The sequence below is a fragment of the Sus scrofa genome, chromosome 9, assembly GCF_054392235.1.
Source record: "Sus scrofa isolate SSC_HxYL_T2T_F1_AM1 chromosome 9, Sscrofa_HxYL_maternal_Yorkshire_Landrace_v2.0, whole genome shotgun sequence".
Lineage (NCBI taxonomy): Eukaryota > Metazoa > Chordata > Mammalia > Artiodactyla > Suidae > Sus > Sus scrofa.
In genome coordinates, this window is record NC_139391.1 from 122,486,928 (window position 1) to 122,501,455 (window position 14,528).

General features: G+C 44.2%; 1 protein-coding gene and 1 long non-coding RNA gene across 11 annotated transcripts in view; one reads left to right on the forward strand and one right to left on the reverse strand.

Moving 5' to 3' along the window:
- Positions 1-14,528, forward strand: part of LOC102162878 (uncharacterized) — a 462,928-nt gene that overhangs the window by 438,443 nt on the left and 9,957 nt on the right. The window lies entirely within an intron of this gene.
- Positions 1-14,528, reverse strand: part of TNR (tenascin R) — a 416,877-nt gene that overhangs the window by 313,130 nt on the left and 89,219 nt on the right. For 2 of the 10 annotated variants that reach the window (XM_084977655.1, XM_084977653.1), the window contains one exon: positions 5,105-5,214. The exons of the other annotated variants lie outside the window; for them this stretch is intronic. The gene's annotated coding sequence lies outside the window, so the exon portion shown is untranslated. The remainder of the gene's footprint in view (positions 1-5,104; positions 5,215-14,528) is intronic. 10 annotated transcript variants of the gene reach the window in all.

Sequence of the window (14,528 nt, forward strand, 5' to 3'; positions counted from 1 at the left end):
ATCAGTTAATCAGTGCCTGGATAATTAATTGCTGCATGAACTTTCAGTGTGGTTCCAAGAAGAAATCTTCCACTAAGGGGGAAATGTCAAATCTAATGTCATCTGGGCTTCTTTTCATTGTCTAAAGCTTGTCTCAGCTGTGACTTTGGATTAGATCTCTTTGCTCAGGCTTCTTATCTTTACATGTGGTCTCATGATCCCCATCAGATACTGCTCTGCAGAGAAGGAGAGGCTGACTATAATGAGGGGAAAATGAGTGTCATTCTCCAGAGGTGACAAGTTCCTTCTCCCCACCCCCATCTCCAATGAAACTTAGAAGAGATGCATGGGTTTCTAGGGCTCCTCCATAACTTGTCAGGCTGCATATGAGCATCTAATTGCTCTTCTTTATGGAAACATAACTTATGCAGCTGGGTTGCTGTGAGTCAGCTTCTTTAGAAACAGGGAGCGTTGCCCTTTCAGTAATGTCCCTGATACCCCAATGCTGAGATCTTGGAATGGAGTAGAGACAGAGAGAACAAATTTTCCTTTTATGGAGTTCCCATTGTGGCTTAGCAGAAATGAATCTGACTAGTATCCATGAGGACTTAGGTACAATCCCTGACCTCGCTCAGTGGGTTAAGGATCTGGCACTGCCATAAGCTCTGCTGTAAGTCACAGACACGGCTCAAATTTCACATTGCCATGGCTGTGGTGTAGGACCACAGCTACAGCTCTGATTTGACCCCTATCCTGGGAACCTCCATGTGCCTCAGGTGTGGCCCTTAAAAAAAAAAAAAAAATTCCTTTTATGTGGAGTCCTGCTGGAAGAGTTGTCTCACAGGTCAGCTTTTGCTCAAGCAGACAGGAGAATGAATTACTTGAGGTCTCTCAGTCATTCACAATAACCAACTGAGACACTCTTGGGCAGGGACACTCCTCACTAACTTCCAGAGACTGTCCAACCTCCTTCCTAAGGAAATGTCAGGTTCTCTCTCCAATTTATGTTAAGACCTCCAAACCCACTTGGACCAACTCCCCTTCAGATGGCTTCATGTGAAGAGGCTCTTATGCCTGTGGCGTCAGGATAGGGCTTAGCCCAGAAGGACCCCTCAGAACAACCTCACCCCTGTGCCACAGCCCCAGGGCTAGAGGAAGGCAAGAGTGTTATTGAACTGGTTGGTTGCAGGTCACAACACACAGGAACATTGTGGGAAGGGAATGGGAGGACACCAAAGCCCTCCAGCTGAGATTAAAACATAACCCAATCACCTTCCACATTTTAGCAGGATCCTGCCTTTGGTTGATTGGAAGGCTCTAACAAACTTCTAATGACTGAGTCTACCTTCCATCGAATCACTCAGCCATGGAGCTAAACTGGGCCATAATCCCTACTTGCTGCCATCTAGAATCTTGTTTTCCTAAACAGAGGTATCAATTTCACTTATATTGTTTTCACTCTTACTCTTTGTATGGGAACATAGAGTTTTATTAAATGAAATATTTTCTTCTTGACTTTTCTCTCTCAACACCTATACCTGCTCCATCAGCCAATTTGACCAAATTTACCTTCAAAATATAACCAGAACCTGATTGCTCTTCCACCTCCAATGCACATACTCTGGCCTGAGCCACCAGCATCTCCCATGGACACTGATTTCCTTGTTTCTACTCTTGCCCCATCATAGTCTATTCTTTATATAGCAGCCAGAGTGATTCTTTTAAATCCTAAGTCACATTTATCATGTCACTCCTTCACTGACTTTCTAGTTCACACAAAGTACAATGTAAGGATACGGTGATAACCTACAAGACCTTTGGGGATCTCGTCCCAGTTAACTTCCTCACCTAGGTTCCCTGGCCAGGAGCCCATCCCAGCCGCACTGGCCTCCAGGTACACTCTCACCTTGGGAATTTGAAACTTGCTGTTCCTTCAGCCAAGAATGCTCTTCTCCCACTCATTTGCATAGTTCCCTTCCTCATTTTATTTTAGTCTCTGTTCAAATGTCCTCTATCAGAGAAGGGGACCCAAAAAAAGAAACACATGCATATTCCCAGCCCTTCACCTCTAATGAGCTATTTTTCAGATAGATGTTGGCCCTTCACATTCAATTCCATAATCACTCTTGACATCCTGGAAATATACTCTAAGTTTTGACAGGAATTATCTGCCACGACATCATCCTCTAGTTAGAAGGCAGTGCTATGGAGTGAGAAGTGTTTGGAAGTAGGTACCAGGAGTTCTTGCCCTCTCCTGAGCGACCTCTGAGTAATGGTGATATTAGTTACCTTAAGTCACCAACACTCTCTGTCTTAGTTTTCTCATTTATAGATGGAGGTTTGACAAGCCCACCCACCTCATGGCGTCATTGTAAAAAACCACACACCATACTTTATTGGATGACAGTTTAAAAATGCATGTACTACGCAAAGGTAAAATCCTGTTAGCATTATTAGAGGAAATCAAAACAAAGGACGGGAAGGGAGAGATCTAGAAATGTGAGGGCAGTTCTACAGGACCCAGAGAACTTTAACTAGTTTCCTCCTCCTTTTCATGTTCTTTTCAGTAGGCAATGAAAAACACATCGAAATATGACTGCAGAAGTACTGCCAAATTCGATACTCATAACATCTATTCAATATTCAGCAATACACTTGCAAAATTGCAGATGGTTGTGGGTTGTGATGGTCTCTTTCCAATAGTTCCAAAGGGGTAGACAAAATGTTATAAGTCAACAGCCAGTCATTTGACGCATCCTGACTGGTTAAGTGATGTGACAGCCAGCGATCATGTGCAAATTAAAACATGATTATGCACGCAGATCATCCAGGACTAAGTAACATTTCACAGATGCATGCTAAATTACTAAACACCCTTTGAAATAAATCGTGACCATTATTTGCTATTTTCCCAAGAGTATTATTACTAAAAAACTTCAAAGTCATGGGTATGTATTGCCTAGTGAGTTAATAATAGGCATGTGATAAGAGACGGTTACCACAAAGTTGGGGGTGTGTTAGCAACTAAATAGTCATGTCACCCCACAGGGTCAGCAAACAATTTATGTAAACATGCACTCAAAGACACATCACCCAACAAAATGCCATTCCTCCCTTGGCAATGCTGATGGTTTAGCTTTGAGGTAGCTGCTCGGTTTACTGCAGATCTAATCAGTGCCATGTCATCATAATCCTCAGCTGCAAGTAAGTATGCATTTCTCCATCTCTGTTATGAGCTGTGTCACATCTCAGCCCAGCCAGATCACAGCTGTGGGCAGAAGGGTCAAGAACATGGCCATATTGGGCTTAGTGATCCAGTAATTGGAAGATGAAGAGAGACTGAGCTGTAGGAGGACATTCATTATAAAACAGACCAGGAGTTCCCGTCGTGGTTCAGGGGAAATGAATCTGACTAGCATCCATGAGGACGCAGGTTCAATCCCTGGCCTCACTCAGTGGGCTAAGGATCCGGGGCGTTGCTGTGAGTTGTGGTGCATGTCGCAGACACGGCTCAGGGCTGGCATGGCTGTGGCTGTGGTATATGCCAGCGGCTACAGCTCCAATTCGACCCCTAGCCTGGGAACCTCCATATGCCAAGGGGATGGCCCTAAAAAGATAAATACATACATACATACATAAAGTAGACCAGTGGTTGATTCCTCATTGTTGCCATTCCTCTGCACCCCTTGCCCAGCTCCACAAACCTGGGCAACTCCAAGAGAGAGAGGATCCTGAGGTTGATGGCCTGGGACCGTGTTGTGAATTGTGGCCCCGAGGTCTACCTGTTTTCTATACAATCCCAGAAACTAGACCACTCCCCTCATCTCTGTCTTCCCCCACCTGGCATGGTACCTGGCACATAGTGAACACTCAATGCATGTTTGCTAAATACGAGCAATCTCTAAATAAGTAGAAGCTGTTTTTCTGGTCTAGAAGTGTCCTTGCACATTAGAATTCCTACCAGAGTCCAGGCCTTTCCCCGGGTCAGTCACAGTCCTCCTTCTTGCGTCACTCATTTGCATGGGAGGGAGAGAGTGTGTGAGAGCTGTCTGTTCTCTCCTTTCACATTTATGAATAAACTTTCATTCTTTACGTGACTTAAGCTTTCTTCCTGCTTTCAGTGGCTTGGGAATGAGCCATTAGTCAATGGCGAAGTGAACAGATTAGCAAGTATTTATTGAGTGCTAACTGGGTGTGAAGCTCTGTGTTAAGTACAATTGAAAGACTTTTAAAAAATTACAATTCCAGCTGAGAAGATTAAGGAGATACAAATGAAGTAATTTGAAAACAATAATAAAATAACCTAACATATGTTTTCAAAGGATCATGAAATGTTTGCATAATTTATGTATTACTTCCCTCTAAAACTACTTTAATCAACATATAATAAAACATAAATATGCAGAAAACAGAATAAAAATAGGTCAACACCAAGAAAATGAAGCAGGAAGATAATTCTGCTCCCAATTTGGGAATGTATGGTGGCCGCCCATGAAGATGGGCTTTAAGATTCCTAGCAGCCAAGGCAAAAAAGGAAAGAGAGCCTTTTGAGATCTAGCATCTCGCCTCCTCATGATCACTTAAGAAGAAGGTTTCTACTGCACCAAGAGAAGCAAACAATTTCCCGATATTAAAATCTAAAAGGGCTTTATAATGTGGATCATTGTGTCAGGAACACTGAAAAACATAATGGACAATATCTTCCACAACAGTTTTTAGAGAAAATGGGGACATGTTCTTCATTTAGATGATTCTTAAAAGCCCTTCCGTAAAAGTCATGGGCATGATAATGAACAGGACTCAGGGAAGATATTTCTGCAGGGAACGTAGTTAACACAGTTCAGGCATAGAGCTTCCTGAGCAACCCAACAAGAGCCAGAGAGGGAGCCTAATAAACATTAAACAATAAAGGGGTTGCTATGTACTTTGATTTAACTTAAAATGTCTCAGTTATTCCAACTCAGCTTTTTGTCTGGAACTAAAAAGCAGTCATTTTCAAACAGAATCCTGACAAATTCTAGAATGCTGAATGAAGAGAGCATCGTGTGCTTTAGACAGCAGACAGGCAAATAAGACAAAGTTGATATTTTGTTAGGAAAGTTAAGAAACCTAACAGTATTCTTACCTGGACTAAGTAAGGGCTCCAAAAAGGGCTTTGGACAGAGCCAAATTTTTCCTAAATCCTGGGTGCCAAGGCAAGACGGTGGGTGTCTAGGAGTATATTAAATGGTGAACCTGTTTGGGGCAGGAAGTTAAAAGATATTCTAGTAGCGTGCAGTTCTATGATCAAAGACTCACCCTACAGTTTTCCCTTCCTCCCTCATCACTCAGGTCTCTATGAACTTCCCACTTCATGGCCACTAAGGGGGCTCCCCTCTGACTCAGGCAGTTATTCTGTTAAAATGTTACTCAGAACATAGTCCCAACTCTGCATGTGGATTTGACCACACTGACTCGGCCCCTTTTTGCTAGAAAGAAACCACATAAATAGTGTTGGCCTTATGTGTCGGCAGAGCACCAAGCCACCAAGATGGCATAATCTGCTAGGGGAGCAGGCCCAGAGCAGCCCTTCCTCCATGGTCCATCATAAAGCTTCCAGCTCCACCACTGGAGACTTGCTCTCTGGGCTTCCCAGCTTTAAGAGATTGCAGTTTAAAATACTCAGTAGAACCAGTACAACTTTAATCCTCTCCCAACTACTGATAGAACCAGAGACATCTGTACTGATAGAGATAAACTAGCCCAGAGATTACACACCTACGACGGCAGGCTTTAAAAAGGTAGAAATTCTGCAACACCAGGCTCGCACTACCTAAGACAGCAATAGGCTGGAGCAAACCAGCACTTGCCCTTTAGTCGTAGCAGGCTTTTTCTGCTTTGCCCCAGTCCCCACCACTCCCTAGTGTTATGCCAGGCCTGCTTCACCCATGTACATGACCTGCTCCATCCTGTGGGTCATTTGAGTTTTTAATCCTTCAGGATTCAGTACCTTTATTTGATGTCTCAAACAGGGGAAAGGTCTTATTCAAGGTTGCACCTGATTACTGGCTGAGCCAGAAGTGATTCCATCTTCCCAGACTCCTGGTCCCCTCCATCGTGGATCTAAGCCCTCAGCAGGCAGGATGGGACAAGTGCTGGCAGAGGGCAGACCCTGAACTGGGAAGAGGAGTCAGGAAAACACCAAAGAAAAAGCTTCCCTCAGTTCACACTGTTTTGCCCCAGGCTGGCTCTGCCTGCAATAATATTTTTACAGCATCTTCCAGAAAAATCAATTTGTTTAAAATAGCAACTGATTTCGCCCTGGGTGAAATTGTTTGGCATATGCAAAAAAGAGAGCATTGTGTGTGTTGCGTGTTTTTTTAAAGCTCTTTCTGACCTATGAACAAGTGGCATTGTTCATCATGCACATAAAAAAATCGCTCAAGTGTATTTTCTGGGGGAGGGACTGATTTAAAATTTAGGAATGTGGATTTTTAATCTAATTCTTTAAGAGCTTTTATTTCAGCCACATAATGCCTTTCTTTGTTACAATATTCGCAAATGTGCTTGTCACTATTTTGTGCTCAGTAAAAAGGACGTTCGTGGTCTCTCGCGCTCTCTTTTAAGAGACAGAAGCAAAGTACCGGGAGGAGGGGAAGCTGGCGTAAATGGTTCTGCCGAGATGAAAAAAAAAATCACAGGCAGAACCTTTCCAAGCTGCTCAACACCAGAAGGAGATAACAGGCAGTGTGTGAAATGCCAATTATGATGGTAACAATAATGGAAATCGTTCTACCCGCAGTCTCCGCTGCGCTTTGCAAAGCCTCAAGTCCTAGACGGACAGGAATCCTCCAGGGCTCGAGGGTTCTCAGCAGTGAGGCCCTCCTTACCTGGAAGCTGTGTGAATCCAGGGGCATGGGTCAGGAATGCGAAGCGCCACGGTGGCCCCCCAAGAGAATATGCCCCACTGGTCCCTTTGCTTCAGTGTTCATTGGCGTGGTTTCTTTTCTAAGGCATAAGCCCTGGTTTTCCTGCCTTTTCCATTGCAAGCCCTGGCAGATCCCTTCCCCACCCAACCCCCACCTGTGTGAAGGGCAGATGTCCTGAGCAGAGCAGTCAGCTGGTCTCATCTTGTTCCCCCTTTTAGCATGCTCCGCCTCCTTCACCGGTAGGCACAATTCCAGCCAACATCTCTTGTCCATGAAGCCAGCTCTGATCCATGGTACCCTCTGCCCATCAGCTTTATGCTTAACTTTCTTTCCTGGTAGCTGTTGCTGTAATTCCCTCCTTGTATTTTTTTTTTCTCTGCCTGGTTTTAGAGTTCTGGTTCAGCTGTGACCAACCCCTAACTAGGTTGTGCGTTCCTTGAGACCAAGAACAATGTCTCGGCTGTGTTCGTACCCTCCAAACTTCAGTGTTTTCTGTCTAGAATAAGCACTCCATAAATGTCTCATGAATGGAAAGCTCCACTTTGAAAAACTGAGTTACTGTGTTGGAATGAGAAGGCCCTGCATGACACCAGGTAGGATGTAAGGCCATCTTGGCAATGCAGGCTCCGGTACTCGATCCGTTTCAATCAACTGAAAGCAGCAGCCTTGCCATCACACCAAACCCTCACCCCACCATCACATGGCAGCGAATGGCTCGGCAGCCTAAGAAGACCAGACCCCATTTCCATTCTCACCGTGGCCTATTTCCTCCCATTCTTTTCCTGCTCTATCTCTCTGATGGCTCACTTCTCAGTCTGCTCTCTCAGCGTCCCTCTCACCTACCCACTGCCCCTCTCCCTCTTGCCCATCCCAATTGCCCTGTCCAGGGGCCCTTTGTCCTATTGCTAAAACCTCCATTTTCTCCAACAAAGTAAAACAAGCTTCCCTTTCCTTACAATCACCCTCTCTTCTTTACCGCTAGGAGGATACCCACCTGCCCTCTTGCCCCTCCAGCCTGCTCCACCCTTAATCTCGCCATCTCAGTAATTGCAGCACCATCGACCCAGTCATCAACCCCAAACCCCAGGAGTCATCCTTGATTTCTCCCTTTCCTTCATGTCCTGTTCAAGTCCTGTACCAGGCCAGCCTTGTCAGCTCTGCCTCCAGAACACCTCACCAATCTGCCCACCTCTCTCCCCTTCACCTCCTGCCTGGAGCCCATAGTGGAACCTGGTTTCCATTCTTATCTCATGACCTCCGACCCCCCCACCCCCCAGTTGCCAGAGAGAGTGTAAAGCATGAGTATTAGGCATGCTCCTCCCTGCCTGAAGGCCTCCCACAGCTCCCCCACTACATCAGGACCAATCCAGGCCACCCACTCCCACCCCACGGTCAGGCTGCCACTGGCTCCTCCTGTGCACTCACTTCTCTCCAGCTGCTCAGCTTCCCTGCTTCCCCTCGGGTAAGCCCATCAACTCTCCATCTCAGAGTGTTTTACTTGCTGTTACTTCTACCTCAAAGCTCTTTCCCAAGCTTTCCTTCTCTCCCTTAGGTCTCAGCTTAGAGTTGCCTCCCAAAGCTGTTTCCTTGAGCCACTATTTAAAGGACCTTCATCGCATCACTCTGCTTATTTCCTTCTCAGTATTCTAAGCTCAGTCCCCATGATCAGAAATTGTTACGTCACTGCACCGTCTTCTTATGCAACATCCATCCCCACTATTAATACTCTCCACAAAAGGGGACACCATCTTTCTTGTTTCCTGATGCAGCCACAGCATTTAGCACAGAGCCCAGCAGGCAGAATGGGCTCAAGACAAGAATGACCACCCAGAAGGGGGCTTTTCACCCCTCGGTGTCTCTTCTCCACAACCCAGTGGTCAATTCCAGGCAGACTGACCGCCCTCCCCTGCTCCGTCACTCTCCCAAAACTGCTCCCATCTGGCCATTCGCTGAGCCTCCTCAGCCCTCACCTTTCTCTGTGTCTCTGCAGCCCTTCGTTCACTCTCAGCTCTGTTTTCCACTCTTATTGCCCACTCCTCATGCACACGTGTTCTAGAAACCTAGAGTCAGTGTTCCTCAGGTTCACTCTCTGCTCGGATAAACTTTCCTCTTTTTTTTTTTTTTTTTTTAAGCTGGTAAAATATAATTGTGTTAGCATGCTTTAAGATTATAAAAGATTAATATTAAAAAATAAATAGAAGAAAGCATACATGCAAGAAGAAATACTCCAAGACAGTGCTTCTCAAACTGGGGTCAACAGAACCCTGGGGGATTTTTAAATTGTGTGCTTTCATTTTGATATTCATCTTTGGAAGGAGTTAATAGAGGCACAGTCTGGATTATTGAGTTGGCTACCTCATAACCAAGTACTTGGATGTGACTGCAATGCCTGTGTTTGTGTCATTGTTTACAATTACCTTGGCAACAAGTAGGGTTGGCTTCATTGGCACACGCTGATGAGAAATTAACTGTGGGGACCATACAGCAACCACCCCTCCCCACCTCGCTACTGCCCCCCCCCCCCCCGCAACCTCATTATTATCCCTCTCCCATCTCTTTACTAACTCCTCTTCCAGCACCATATTCACAAAGACCAGGGCTAGGCTCTTGGAAGCAAAAGATAAAGCTGTTGGAAAAGAGCCTTGTTCAGCATGTTCTCTGAGGGGGAACATGGGGGTGAAGGAAGGAATGGGTGGCAAATGCAGAGTGTCAAACCCAGAGAGGAACACAGAGGATTCTTCCCTAAGCCAGATGAATGAATGAATGAATGAATGAAGCAATGTAAGGATAGAAATTTAGGCAAAAGAGGTATCTTTAATAATATAAGAATATTGTCACTGGCTATGTTTCAATAACATTGAAAAACTAAAGTAGATAAACCTGAAAATATATAAAATATAATATACACGATAGATATGGAAAAGGTAATTGGAGAACTCCTTCCAGAGAATCCCAGACCTGGTCATTTATACAGGTACAAACTCATAAATGTTCACGCAATAAATTATCCCTACCTTATATAAAATGTCCCAGAAAAAGAGAAAGATGCCCAGCTCGTTTCATAAGGCTCATATTACTGAGAGTCTAGAACTGGACAAGGACAGTAGAAAAACAAAAATCGTAGGTTCATTTTACTTATGCACATTGAAACAAAAGTTCTAGATGAAATGTTAACTGCCTGAACATGACAGTGAGTTAAAACAAATAAAAAATTACAGTCAAGCAAGAATTTTTCTAGGAAAGAAAGGTAGCTTGTCATTGGAGATTTATTCTAAATCACAAATTTCATATATTATTATTCTATGTTATTATTCTAGTATACTCAGAAAAAGCACTTAATGAAGTTCAAACCTATACATGATTTAAAATAACTTTCAAAAAACTAAGACGAAAACTTTCTTAATTTAATAAACATTATATATTAAAACCCAGAGCAAATCCCATACCTTTAGTAACACATTTTTTAAAATATGAGAATATATTTGTTGTTTTGAGTTGGGAAAACCTTTTTTAAATAAGATTTAAGAAGCACAAACAAAAAGTGAAAAGCTGATTTAACTACCTCAAAATTAAAGATTTGTATTCAGTGGTGAACATGTAGACAAAATTAACCAAATAAACCACAAAATTGGAGGCGATGCCTCAAAGTAGAAAACCAATAAGAAATTACTATCTAGGATATGAAAGAATCCCGCAAATCAACAAGAAAGGAAACAGTTGAAATGTGGGCAAAAGTTATAGGTAGAAAATTTGGAGCAGAAGAAAGCAAACTGGGAGTTCCCATTGTGGCTCAGTGGAGATGAATCTGACTAGTATCCAAGAAGACGCAGGTTTGATCTCTGGCCTCACTTAGGGGGTCAAGGATCCGGTGTTGCTGTAAGCTGGGTATAGGTCTCAGATGCGGCTCGGATCTGACATTGCTGTGGCTGTGGCATAAGCCAGTGGCTGCAGCTTCAATTTGTCCCCTAGCCTGGGAACCTCCATGTGCTGCCAGGGCGGCCCTAATAAGACAAAAATAAAAAATATTTTAAAAATAAAAATAAATAAAAGAAGAACGCAAACTGGCTTAGAAATATTTGAGGTGATGGTTCACTCACTGTTACTTGGAAAAAATGCCAATTAGTGCAGTGACATAGTACTTTATTCCTGTCAAGTTGGCAAACATATTAAAGGCAGACACTATCAAAGACCAGCAAAGTAACGAGAGGAGAAATCTAAGGTACTTATACTGTGCTGTAAATTGGCGCAGCTACTCCAGAGAACAATCTTATTAAAATTATCACTGTACAAGTATTTTATTAAACACCAACCCCACTCCTGCAGACGCATTCTAGAGAAACTTCCCCATGAAAGGATGAGGAGATGTATCACGGCTTTATTTGCGGCCCCTGGAAATCAAAGGCCATCTATGTTCATCCCAGGAAACCAGCTGATGAAAATACAGCCAATGCAGAGCATGGCGCCCTCGGCACTGTTGGAAGGACTATTTTGAAGTTCACTCAGCAACATGGGTCGTTCATAAAGACATGCAGTAAATGAAAAAAAGTAAGAAACAGAACGAAACCTATTGCTCAGTATAATTTACATAAATTAAAATCAGGCCCCCAAACAACCCTGTGTATTTTACAAACAGATATCCAAGAACACACACCATATACATTCAAGTACCCACTTGTTTACAGAGATGGAAGGGACTAAAAGGCAGGAGGAATGAAGAAGAAGATGGAATAACACCAAAGGGGGGCCTTGTAGGGCAAGTTATAATACTTTTCTACAACTTCAGGGATGTAATTAAGTTGACTTTCTGTGTCTTGGGTTTACAGGAAAAAAGACAAGTGGTGGAAACATTGGGTTATTACACAAGATATACAGATATCTTAAAGTCAAAGGAGGAGTTCCCATCATGGCTCAGTGGTTAATGAGCCAGACTAGCATCCATGAGGACACGGGTTTGATCCCTGGCCTCGCTCAGTGGGCTAAGGATCTGGCACTGCCATGAGCTGTGGTGTAGGTCGCAGACACGACTCAGGTCTGGCGTTGCTGTGGCTGTGGCGTAGGCTGGCAGGCAGCCATAGCTCCACTTAGACCCCTAGCCAGGGAACTTCCATATGGCTCAGATGTGGCCCTAAAAAGACAAAAGACAAAAAAAAAAGAAGTCAAAAGAATTGTCACTGTATTACTCAGTAGTCAGACTTGCTATTCACCTTGTTAGCAGGGATTTATTCTGAGCAAAACAACAGCATACCATGCTAAATCAGTATGATTCATTTGAATCTGTCTTACTTTTTACAAATTTATAAATTTACTTTTGTTGTATAGTTAGGTAAAATTTCCAAGTGTTAAGAATCTATGCTTACTCAGTTTTATGTTTGCTTAAATTTAAGTACCATTATAACAAAAGTAACTTAACATTGGAGTCCTTGAAAAGGTTTTTCTCTGTATGAGAATATTTTTCTCTTTACTCTAATATGTGAATCACTACTTGAGCAGTACAACTTCCCTACCCCAGGAGGTCTATTATTTTAAGGCACAAAAGTTCGATGCCCTGACACATCAAGATATTCCTTTTGTTCCTTCCCTAACTGCTCTGGAGCAGTTCTGTGAATTCCCCCAAATCCCTCTTGCTTCTTGCCTTTCATGGCCCTGGGGCCCCCAATTCTCCTTTGGTGTGTACATGTAGAAGATTTTTTTTAAATGACACTCTTCAAGAGCAAGATGCTCATTTCAGCTGCAGAAGATCTAGATGTTTGGAGAGCATCTAAAAGTGGTATAATATAAAGGATGCATGAATACAGGACAAGGCGAACCCCACTCCATCTTGGAGAGAAGGAGGATTAGGCGGTCTACACAAATTAGTCAGAGTGTTGCCTTTGATACCCACTTGGGAAGGAACTTGTCCCCTCCCATCTAGTCTCTTAGGAGGACCACACAGTTTCCAGGTTACTGCCTTGAGGACCATGCCCTGTTCTCTGTATCCCAAGGTCTGATGCAAGTGGTCTACTTCCATCCTCCCCATTTGGTGCCTGTGTCAAAGTTCTTCCCTTTTCTTGGACTGCCACGTCCTTCCTTTCATCCCGCCTCCATCTGTTAAACCCTTTTAAGATTTATCTCAGTAAATCTCTTCCACCGTTTCCAACAGAATGGTCCATCTTCCACCCATGGCCGTGATCTCTTCCCCCGTTGGTCCCATGCCTCTGTTTTGATGCTGATGACTGACTCAGGGTTAGGGCTCATTAGGATTGTCATTTCTAAGATTCTGCAGGGCAGGAGAGTAGCTTGTCCACGGTTGCAGCCCATGCCTGTGCCCTCCAGATGTTCAAGAAGTGAATCAGATGCACAATTCGGTCTCCTTTAGCCCCACCCTGTTATATCTCTGCTTCTTCCAGAAAGTTAATTCCTTATTTGAGCTCCATAAGTTTTCTTATTAATTTGCCTTACGTCCAAACCAGGACCGAAAAAAGATTCATTTCATTTTCCCAATAAGCCTGTAAGGCAAGTAGTATTGTGCCCACTTTGCAATTAAACTGAGGCTCAGAGAGGCTATAAAACTGTCACTTGGGTACTAATCAGCAAGAGCTGGGATTCAAAGCCAGACTGTCCTGATTCTTAACTCCCCTCTCTCACCACTGTGTTGGGCGGCCCTTCAAAATAGAAAGACGCCAGTGAGGGCTACGAGATTCTCATTATCACGATTCCTCTCAAGGAGGACAGGGTACATGTGCAAAAGTACTTTGGGCGCTGGGAAGGATTATTTGCAATTTAACACTTGTACTGATGGTTGTTATTGTTGCTTGTCCCACCAGTGTTAGCAAAGAGCCAGCTGTGACCTTACGTGAGTGTCTTGCTCTGGTCATTCCCCAAGTAGGGACAGCTCAGCCATCACACCTCACAGATGTCCTTGCCTGTGAGGGGAAGGCAATAGAGAGGTCTAGGAGAGGTCTGTCCCCTTTGGTTCTGGGCTGTCCTGAAAGCACAGGGAGGAGGCTCGCCGGGTCTGGATGGGAGATGGTGTGGGGATCCCTGCCCAGGGCTGCCATCTGCAAGTTGTGTTGCCCAGAGTCTTTAGCCTCAGGGATCAAGGGTATTGGGATCCAGCCACTATTCTCCTCACCAATCCATGTGTCCTGTGCAAGAGGGTGACCTCCCCGAGAAAGAGGTAGAATCACACTAAAACACCAAGCTGTGAGTCCTTCTGCCCAGAGAAGGGACCTTTAAAAAAATCTGTTCTTGCAGGAGGAGGAGAGGAAGAGGGTTACAGTGTGTGTGAGTGTGTGTGTGTGTGTGTGTGTGTGTGTTATCTTTCTAATTTGTCCCAAGCCTCCATAAGCTTGCCAAGCTCTGCACCAACTCAGAGGTGCAATGAATTTGCCTGCATGGTAGAATGGGCAAGAGACCTTCTCAGCTAATGCAGGAAGGCCATCAGCTGTCAGATAAAGCTATTTTTCAGTTCCCCCTGACCAGAGCTGGGTCTGAACCAGTGACCTCTCTGTAAAAATCTCCCAACTCCATTAACTCAGCTGCCCAAGAGCCCAGCTCCCAGTTACAGTTTAGTCCTGAAATCAGAGCCACCGCTGGTGGCCCTGCATTTACTGAGGTGCTCTGTTCAGGCGTCTACCTGGATGAGCCTTGAATTGGCTCACT